This window comes from Crocodylus porosus, unplaced genomic scaffold (assembly GCF_001723895.1).
Source record: "Crocodylus porosus isolate Cpor-Errol unplaced genomic scaffold, CroPor_comp1, whole genome shotgun sequence".
NCBI lineage: Eukaryota > Metazoa > Chordata > Crocodylia > Crocodylidae > Crocodylus > Crocodylus porosus.
In genome coordinates, this window is record NW_017728951.1 from 23,499,565 (window position 1) to 23,511,032 (window position 11,468).

Sequence of the window (11,468 nt, forward strand, 5' to 3'; positions counted from 1 at the left end):
GATCCTATGACCCCAGCTGACTTCCTGCCCTTTGGGCAGGGGGCTGGACTCGATGATCTCCCGAGGTCCCTTCCAGCTCTGATGTCTATGAAATCTAAGAATAACTTTTATAGAACAGCATCTTGGACTCTTGTACAAAGAAAAGAGGAAAAAGCCTAAATATTTTATATTCAATTTTAATGCACAAGAGCAATGCAAAGTATTTGTAACTGGTGTTATAATTTTCACAAGTTTGTCAGAGGCTTTCCAGACAGGATTTAACATTTATTGGAAGCCTAACTTGTTTTTCAAGGCTTGAATAAGCTTTCTGGCTTGTAACAAGAGATGAATTCAAGCCACAAAGTTCATTTTTTCAGACTTGATGTTTTTTCATAGTATTTCCAGTGTTTTGGTATGATAACTACAGAGAGATAGCTCAGCTGCTGAATTTAGGTCAGGAGCATTCTGTAGACTTCAAATCATACTTGCCTATATTTGTAACCGAATTAATATATTTGTGGCTTTTATTTTACATCATAGCAAAATATCCCTATGGTAAGAAAAGCTATTGTCAGCATAAAGATAGTAGAGAAGGTAGCATGCTTTAGTAATTCAGAGAATTATTACCCAAGCAACTTGGTGCTAAGCTGAACATTCATCTGTCCTACTTATTTTGGCAACATAACCTGTGGCCATATCATGCTGGCTTTGGTTATTTTAGTCATAATTATCAAACAAAGTTGAGCTCTATCTCTTTTTAGATAGAGAAGACCTTTATGGAAGTTTCAGGTTCTTCAGGATGTGGTTCTGCAGTTTTAATTGGTAGTCCTTTTCTCCTGAACTGCCCTTGCAACCACAGAGTAAGGGGCATTTGTGGGACTTGCTTGGACTTCTACAGCTGGGATACGGGTAGATAGACCACTCTGCTCACTCTCCAGGGCTTCCATTAAGGCATTTTTGCAAGCGCTACATTAATTTTAAATGTCAGGGGAAAACTGTGTCCTAGACAAAGAGGTCTGAGCATTTCCCATGGAAAATATATATTGGTGGGCACTGACTCACTTGCAGATATGGTGAACAGTGTGACTCCTTCATTGCCTGTTCTTGATGCACTGTTGCAAAATCTAGCACTGGTTATCATGCCAATGCCATGATGCTTGAAAGTCTTAAGACTGATGCCAAACACCATAAAGCAAATTTGCCTTCCAGTTCCATATTATACTTCCTCCTTAAACCTTATCAATATGGTGTCTCTTGTATTGTTCATAAATCTGGCATGGAGTTGTTCAGAAAATTCACCCAAGTCACACTAGAGAGAAATGGGTGAAGGCATTTGAAATGTCTTGAGACCCAAAATTGTTGTCATGTGGTTTAAGGAAGCAAGGGTATAGAGAAGATACCATATTGACACTCAGGAGAAGCTTGTCGGTGATTTGCTGTGTGACTGCATTAGGTTACAATTTCCACTCCCTTCATTGATTTCCATACGCCTCTGAGCACAACAGATCAAAGTCGCCCTGGAAGTGCTGCTGCTGTTATTAAACATGATGAGCAGTTCTGAGTTAATCTGCATGTTCTGCTGCCTTAAAGATATAGAATCCCAGTTTTTTTCATTAAAAGTAAAATTGTATTTGCAAAAGGACAAATAAATGTTAGTTGACATGTTTGCACACTCTATGTCCCTGCATCACTTTTGTCAGCTGCTATATACCATGCCGAGTACATTTATCAGGCCTTTGTAACATCTTATACTTACTGAAAACTGCATTTCAAAGAATGTTTTAAAAACTTTTCTCTTTTTTATTCTGCAGTCATCTTTGTATGGATGCCATAATCCAGTAACTTTCCACAGATGCTTGATCCTACATTTTAATTGTGGTTATTGAGCAATGCAAACCAAAAGCTGTTTTTATAAGGGATTTGCCTTCGTGATCTCCTCTCACAGCTCAGCAGCAGCATAGTTCAGTGCCATTTTTTAATGCCAAGGCTTTTCTCATAGTTTACTTAGTTTCATAGTTTCTAGGGTCGGAAGGGACCTGAGCGGATCATCTAGTCCGACCTCCTGCCATGGCAAGAAAGAATACTGGGGTCAAACAACCCCAGCAAGATGTTCATCCAACCTCCTCTTAAACACCCCCAGGGTAGAAGCCTGCACCACTTCTCTTGGAAGCTGGTTCCAGACCCTAGCCGCCCTGACCGTGAAGTAGCGCCTCCTGATATCTAACCTAAACCTACCCTCTGCCAGCTTGTGACCGTTATTCCTGGTCACTCCTGGCGGTGCTCGGGGGAACAGTGACTCCCCCAATGCCTGCTGGTCCTACTTATGTGCTTATATTTTTTAAAGAAGAAAATATAGATATTGGTCTGTAAAGCAATACATTTTCTTACTTTCAAATTAACTATTATTGCAACTAAAGACCTTCTGGGGAAAATGTAGGATTTTGGATAACTTTTTTGCACTCCTACCAAGAATCAGAGAAAATCACTATGACATTCAGCTGCATGCAGGGGACCAATACAGGGTCTGTGCACCCTTAAGACTTCAATATACATCTTAAGTGGGCTGCACCTAAATGGAATATTAGCTTTGTGCTAGCCCTCTGCATAGGAATTAATTTCACTCCACCAGAGCTGGGGAAATACAGAAACATATAAATATGTTTGTAAATATGAATTTTTTGCAATAGCTTTTGCCACCTTCTGTGTTCAGTCTCCATGAATATTTATGCAATCGGCATGATGTTTTTCTTTGAAAGAAGATTCAAGGGAAGTGAAATGACTCATGGTTTGTCCTATTTTCCAGTGTTACCATGGACATCCTGAAATCTCTTAAACTTTCCTCCTCTTTATTAACAGTTCAGTTGTCTAGCCAGAGAGCAGAAATAATGCAAGTTAAATGACTAATTGCAGCTCACAAATAACAAATAACTGAAGACAACCAAAAATAAATAGTACAGAAAAGAGGACTATATTCAATAAGTTATTCCAGAGAGTCATCCAAATCTACCACTGAGAACTTGCCTTTACCTAAAAGCTTCCCTCCTAGGATCTGAAAGTATATTAATCAATTAAGCTTTGAAAACTTGTTGTTAGGAAGGGATGTTGAGAGAAATAGGATCTGTGAAGTCAGTAGGAACAGGTCAGTGGATGCTTAGATGTAAAAGGATATGCAGTTCAAACAGAAGCGGGGAGAGAAAAATGGTAAGGTTAGCATGATCTATTCTTGTATTCCAAAAATGTTGCTAGCTCCTGGTACTGTGCATTCAGTCTTTCTGCAAACATTTGTACAATGGGAGATGCAAGCTTCCTCTCTCATAGAACATTAAAGGGAGAACTAATGAAGGAGAATGAATGCTCCTGTTTCCACGTGAGATGCAGAGAGGATGAGTCTATTGACAATTTCTCATGTCCTGTCTTGTGTCATGTGTGGCGAAAATTTGCAGTCTCCTGCCCATATATAGTGGATGGTAATATTTTATGCCTCTGGAATGTTTATTTTAATAAAGGGAGTGCCATTAAAGGAGCGTTTTACAAGCCTGTACATGGCAGATGAGGCTGGATGCCCCAGGAAAGCAGGTGCAGTAATGGCAGGAGTCAGCAAAAAGGATTCAGCCTTTTCCGAGAATCAATTCAGCTGATAAATATGAGCAGAAATAGAGAGGAAATCTGTTGGATTATTGAGATGTTTAATATGATCACCCAAAGTATCCAAAACAGTTATAGAGAGGGGAGAAGCTTAAGGATGAATTTGGGCCTGGGCCAACGTTTGATCTCATTTATACCGAAGTAAATCCTAAATTGATCTATTGTAAACAGTGCAGTTGTGTAGGTTTAAACTGTTGTAACAGATCAGGATCCAGTCTTACACTAGCATAATTGACACGATAATCTGTCCCCCTCTCTGTTTTGAACTCTTTTTGAATATTTATACAACTCTTTGCCTAAAAATGGCTTGTCTTAGTATTATGAAGCATCAGACAGAACAAAAAGCAGTTCTGGGGTGGGTGAAATCTCCCACGAAGAGAAATTTCACCCATAGTTGCTTTGTAAGCCCAAAAATAAAGCAGACATGGAATCTCAGCAGAATGTGATTCAACATGACACAAAACTAATATCCCCAGAAACACAACGTTTCTCATTTCCTTAGCTGTCCTGGCAGGAGCAGGAGCCCCACCCTAAAAAGAGAAGAATGTTTGAAGGCATAATCACAGGAAATTCCTATTTAGGAGAGAAAGAGAGTGTGTTTAATTTCAGTATCCTTATTGTTGATTTATTTAAGTAAGGACTATCTGTAGAACAGAAATCTCACCGAACTCTTAAGTCTTCTCTTAAGGGGTCCAGTGATGACAATTGCTGTGAACATCTTCAACTCATATTAATTTGTTAGGTGCTGAGGCTGGTCAGCATTTCTCAGGAGGCGTTAAGTAAAACTGGTCAGGAACATTTTTTCATTTTGTTGAAAACATTGATTCATCTAAACCAATGGCCCCCAACCCAGGCCTTAAGAGCAGCATTTTGCCTTTGAGATCCTCTGACCTCTCTTGCAGTCATAGAAAATTGTGCTTTTTCTATAGACATTGTTTTCTTGAGGTTGATATTATGACATTACCTGCAACATATTAGGCATGAACTGGCAAAAGCTGGGGCCCCTGACTCAGACCAATGCATTTCATAATTGTGGCAAAACCTTTCTCCTTAGCTTTTCATGTCCAGAATGGAAACTACCTAACATTTGCATTCAGATTATCATTTAGCATATGGCAATTTCTGACCCAAACAGAATAAGGAAAGGAAAGGACACTGAGCCAATGCCTGAGCAAGCCCCTTTACACAACAGTTGGGAATCTCTGCCTCCTTCCTCATCACTTTGTTCCAGTGCAAGAGGTCAACCATCCAGAGACAAAATTAGTCTGTAACACCTCTGATGAATCACAGGGGCATAAACCGTATGGAAGAAAATAAAGAAAACCAGCCTAAAGACCATAGATGACATTTTTGCACGCTTTTAATTAATTTATTTCACTATCAAGAGAATGAAAGTATAATATAAAATAGCTTTCTGCCTTCATCCTCCTATTGCTGTTATGAATGGTCCTGAGAAAAATGCTAAGTATGAACTAAATTTAGATTTGGAAACTAAAAGGTTTTGAACTCAGTTTGCAGGACATGAGTCTGACTTTTTCCTTTGGTCGAGCTAGTCATGTCTAGAACCATAATTCAGCCTGAAGAAGATAACTAGTAATAGAAAAGAAGAATTAAGACATATTTTTATCAAACAGTCTTGGAAGATACAAACATGTTTTGGTTTGCTTTGCTTTGCTTGCTGTTCCCTGTGAAAAGGTGACATTAAAATATTTAATTAAAATGAAATCAAAGGAATATTTATTTCATGGGGGGGGAAAATCTCAGTAGGAAAAATCACTTTCTCACAGATTTAAATTTTTCTCTAGAGGAAAAATAACAATGCAATGTTTCTTATTTTCTCCCCCTTTTTAAACTTACTTGATTGGATAATGGGGAGGGAATTTAAAACATGAAAGAAAGTATTGTTCGCCACTGAAAAAAAATAAAAGCATTAAACAGTAGAATAGCTGGGGAAATTGTACAAATGTGTCTATACCCACTTCTATGGCCACACTTGCTTACAAAACTTAGTCTTCCTTGTGTACATGGAAATCTGAAAGTCTCAGAGGATGGGAATCATTGTTTCTGCTGCTTATATTTTTATGGTGATTTTTGTTCGGCTTCTTTCTCACCAAGCAAAACAGGCTTTAAGGCAATGCAAATTACTGGAAGTTGGGATTTCTGATAATGCTAATGAGGCATATCACAGTCCCTGCCAAATCCATGGTAATTTGCTCAGATGCTATTCCCAATGACTCTCTCTCTAGCTTCTTTCCTGGAAGTACTCAAACATTTATAGTTAATAGATCAAGAGTGCCTGAGAAAGATCTGTATGGCATGGAAGTAATATTTATCTGGAATGACTAACATGCCACAGGAGGAGGAAGAGCTATCTGGATGAACAAAATAGGCAGTTTCACTTACCACACTTTTTGTACCCTAAATTCAAAAATATCCCATAAAAATTAGAATAAATCTCTGTAGGATGAAACAGGCAGAAGAATAGGACAAATGTAATATACTTTAAAGAGCTGCCAGGAATTCTATGCTTTGACCATACTTTCTATGATACTAGGCTCTAATGTTTTGTCTGTGACAGGGCCCATAACCATGAAGTTTAAACATTTTGCAAATCATAGCTCCTTTATTTTCTTACATTATTATTTATTTCTGTGCTATGCCAAAACACCTGTGCGATTCTGGCACAGGTGTTTTCTGGACTTTTCACTCAGCTAAACATAGCAGACCTGCTCTGTCTACTCTCATTCTAGTGCTGTGTCCCTCTTCCAGCACAACTGGTATAGATCTGCTATACAGGGGCAGGAGCTGGGGAGGTTGTGCAAGGCAGTGTATGTTGTATGAAGGCTGTCTCTGCAAAGATTCCCTTTGCTCTGTTGCTAGTGGTGGGAACCAGGAGAGGCTCAAGGAAGAGCACAAGGATTTCGATGTCTTCAGCTCTAATGAAGGATTTGCTATGGAGCAGCTGTCGTTCATTTTGCATGTTCCATACACCTCATAGGGGGAAAATCCCTTCTTCCTTGCCCTTACAGAGTTTGCTTGAGCTAGTCAGCTCCTTACATTAGGTGCCATGTATTGGCATTGCTCTTTGAATGGTATGTAGGGCCTTCTATTTGCCTATTCCACTAGTGTGAATTTCACCCTTTGTGCCCAAAAAGTTTAAAGAATTAATCTTGCATTAAAGATACTAGGTAGAAATTTCTGAGCCACTTAGGTGGTTCCACATCAGTGGGATTCATGCTGCCAGAGTCATTTGGAAATACCACCGCTTCTACAAAATAATCCATGTATGGTCCTTTGAAAATGGTCCTTTGAAACTTAGCAAATAAATAGGGTTTGTGGGAGGGATTGCTGTGGAGCTGGAGAAGGAGAGAGAAAAAGAGAGGTCCTCCAATTAATTTTCTGGTTCCCTGTATAAAGACAAAATTTGTCCTTCATTGCATTTCCCATCCCATTTAGGGTCCAGAGGAGGGCCACCCACATGATCCGGGGACTACAAAGCAGACCCTACAATGAGAGACTGCGGGACCTGAACCTGTTCAGCCTTCACAGGAGAAGGCTGGTGACCGTCTATAAACTCACTAGGGGGGACCAGAAGGGTTTGGGAGAGACCTTGTTTCCCCTAGTGCCCCCTGGCATAACAAGGAATAACGGCCACAAGTTGTTGGAGAGTAGGTTTAGATTAGACATCCGTAAGAACTACTTCACCGTTAGGGCGGCTAGGATCTGGAACCAACTTTCGAGGGAAGTGGTCCTGGCTCCTACCCTGGGGGTCTTTAAGAGGAGGCTTGATGCCTACCTAGTTGGGATCATTTGAGCCCAGTTTTTTCTCCTGCCCTGGCAGGGGGTCGGACTTGAAGATCTATAAGGTCCCTTCCGACCCTACTTCTATGATTCTATGATCCTGCTAATGAGAACCCATGTTACAACATAGGAGGTGCATTGCTGTTGAATTAGGTGTATTATTTGGACTTGGCACAGATATTTCATCCAGGATTTCCTGCCGATGTGGGATTTTAATGCTTTATAGGGCAGCATGACTTGAAACATTTCTTTGTTTCTCCAAAGCACAACATCAAACTTCTTTAGGAAGTTTTCTAAAATAGGCAACCTCTCAGCTTCCGTCTGGCATAGCTTGTTGAGATGAACTTTTCCATTATATAGTTTCGTCAGTGATTAATTTTAACAGTAAAACGTGCAGAATGTGGCTGGGTGAATAGGAGGCTTAGCAGCTGCTGTGAATTTTGCCCATTTGCAGGCAGTGAACCATTCACAGACTCAGATCTGATTTCCTTCTAATACATGTTGTTCGTATATGCTTACTAAAGGGTTTTAGCAAACAGTTCTTCAACCTGCTGGTTATTGGCAAATTGCTTGTCTTGACTATTTTCCATTCATCGTCCATTTTCTGTGGTCAGCGAAGTCCCCTGTTATTGTTCCTGTCCCCTCATTGAAAAACTAAAACATTTTGAACAGGAGAATAATGAATAATGCACTTTGGGGCATATTTTTTAGACTATTAGAAACTTTTGTTAAAAGTCACAAAGGTTTAGAGATTCACAGCTTGGCATCATTTTTTCATAAGGTTATGACTAAGGAATTTAATGGCCCTCTTTAAATGGACTTTGTAAAGTCATTGAGGAAAACAGTTTTAAATCTGTTTGCTTACAGTGTAACTGATTGCACAGGGTAGTGCACCACTATAGTATCTCACAATAATAGATGGTTTAGAGCTAAATGACAGATAGGTCACATGTATGCATGTGTTGCAAATGACTTATTTATCAAAACAGCAAGGCAATTATGGATACTTATCACTCTAGTTCTGTGGTAAAGATAAGATTATCTTCATTACAGAGCACCAATAATCAGATTCACCGGCCTCTGTGCTGTGTTCCCTGGCAGTCCTGAGCTCCACTGGACTGCAGTAGTTGTCCAATTGCCATGGTCTTAGTGGAAAACTGGAACTTCAGTGAGGATGTTCCAGGCCAGGAGTGAAACACCATTTTGCCCCACATGCTTGATACACCAAAATTATCATCAGCCCAATCTATATGCCCTGTTAAGCAAGGATGGCATTAATAACTTCTGGTTTTGACAACCAAATCCTAGCACACAACCCAATATATATCAGCACATAAATATGCCAAAGTAACTACACAGAGGACAAAAGCTATCACAGGTGGAATTTGTCTCCATCACTTTGACTCATGTTATTAAAACCAGACCTAGAGACAGGGGAGTGAACAGCAGATTTGTAACAGGCCCATTCTATATTCTGAGCAATGGTAGCATATAGTGCAGCTGGAGGGTCACTGCTGCTAGGGAGAGAGGCAGGGGTGGTCATCTCCCTTTTTGATGCTGATGCATGTGCTAGGTGGTCATTTAAACACTGATTTTCCATGGTGAAAAACAAAAGGTTCATCTCCCCCTAGAACAGTGAACTTCTAGCTGCTGCTCCTGCATTGTGCACTGCCACAGCCCAGGGAACCATGTGCCTCTGCTGCTGCTCTGCCCTCCACACTGCTGCAGAAAAGGTGCAGGTCTGGGGGAGGAGAGGGTGAAGTGCCCTGTCCCCCAGATCCATTCCATTGTCATCCCCTTAGACTGTGCTCACGGCTCATGACTTGTTCACCTACCCATCATTACATTACTGGCATACAGTGCTTCATCTCCTGAAACTTCTTCCCTTTACTAAGGAATACCTGGATCTGTGTTTCCTGTTGTTAGTCTCATTTCTTATAAATTTGTTTTGCAGTACACCAAAAATTCCCAATCAGTGCTCTACTCTGCAGGCATATGTAACTTTATTATAATGATTTGTGCTGGGGTCACACTGGGACCTCCGTGGTGCAAGGCACTGTACAAGCATGCAAAAAAAAGCAGCTCCCTGCCCTAAGGAGCTCATCAAAAGACATGAAGACATTTCATATGAAGTTACATCAAGAAATAGATTTCTTGTGGACAACATTTCCTCTCTTGAAGACCCAAGTCAAGGTGTGCTTTGACAGATCACTGCTTTGTATCAACAGGTTTGGTTTTTTGCGCTGGCACTGCTTTACAGAGTGTTCACCTCCCAGTGGCCAAAGGCAACAGCTAGTCATGTAAAGATTACTTTTCATGCCTTAGGTTACTCATAATGAATTTCTCAAGTGGTGTGTAAGATGTGGACTTAACATAGTGAGTCAGTGAATGATTCAGTGTACAAGGTCTGATTGGTTAAGCTGCTGCCATGGTCTCAGCTGTGCAAAGCAGAGGTATACCACAGGAGCTGCAGTTGCTAACAGGGATAGGTGTGGTTTTCACTTCCATATGTTAACAGTCTTTGTGTGGGCATACAATGTGATGTTCAATTTTGAGTCTGAATCACTGGCCACATAACTCATGTGTCAATAGGAATAGTTGCCCAGGCATTTTTCTGCAAGCAGTACATCTTCATCCTGTGTCTTACAGTTTTCTTTGAAACTGAGGACAACAATAATGTGGCTTCCAGGTGTATTTCCAGTCTGTCAATGTACTATATTTTCTTTCAGCTATTAGAAGAGAGCCAACAGCATACCATAACCAGACCATTTGGTTTAGTTTAAGTGATTGATCTCTAGCCTCACATTGTGTTCAGAGAAAAAGGATACAGACAAGTCTTGGCAAATGTTTTGGATCATTTATGAATACAGTAATGCATTTACAGTATTTGATGATGATATCCTCATCTGTAGGGAAGATCTCTGGTGTGTTCTTGTCTCTAGTAAATTGATATAGTTTCAGTGACATGTTATACCTCCTTATTCACATCAGTTTACAGAAGAAGCAGTATAAAATCACTTTTTCTAGTCTCACTCAAGTGTCAACTTCTTATTGCTTATGTTTTCACTTTTTGTCCCATTTTATGGGACATCTGACATAGCACACAGCAGCAGCAAAAGCACAGCCTGGGATGTACTCCTATGCCAGTGACATAAGCACCCAGAAAGCCAGTGCTTCCAACCATTACTGCATAGGGGAATCTCAGGCAAATAGAAGCTATAGCACAGTAGCTCTCAACCTTATTAGATTTGAGGCACCCCTCCAGAACTTCTGTGAATTAAGCAGCACCCCATTTCAAAAACTAATTTTTTACCGTGCTTATCTCTTTGCAGAGGGGCCGGGCAGTGGAAGCAGGAGGGAATGGTCAGGCAGGGTTGAGCCTACGCCTGTGCTTATTTCCTCACACAAGGCACACCCTTCAAAGGATTTTGCAGCATCTCAGGGTGCCCCAACATGCTGGTTGAAAAAATCTGCCACAGTGATTCTTCTGTCACATTATGTCACCCCTTAATTCACAGAGTGCAGTTGGGTAAAAGGATGTGCTGTCAGAGGGTCCCTATACCCTGGCACCCTCCTAATGTCAGAATGGAGTTTGGGCTTCACCTGCTAGCTGGTCATCCAGAAGCAGCTGAGGACCCAAGAGAACTTCTAAAATGAGCTGTGTTAATAAAAGGCAGGCACACTTCCTTAATCACAGAAGTGTGTGTTACTTCAGTTTGCTTCCTTCATCCTATCAGCACCATCTGCATATTATATTGGGAATGAGTTTCAGCCAGCTAACACTTATGCAAGCCCTGCTTTTTGGACAGAGGTCTAAGTGGAAAGGCCTCAATCAATATGTCTGATAGAAAAAAAGATATTAAGCTGAGTGTCATCCATTTGTTGGAGACATGAAAACCTAAACTGCTTTGTGACCTCTGTTGCGACATATTGTATAGGAGTAGCAACAAAACAGAACCCTGGCATGTCTGTCCTTGTTGTATCCAATACTACCTCCTAACTGATCTCAGATATGTGGGGAGCCGGAGGAAAAGCAAGGGCAA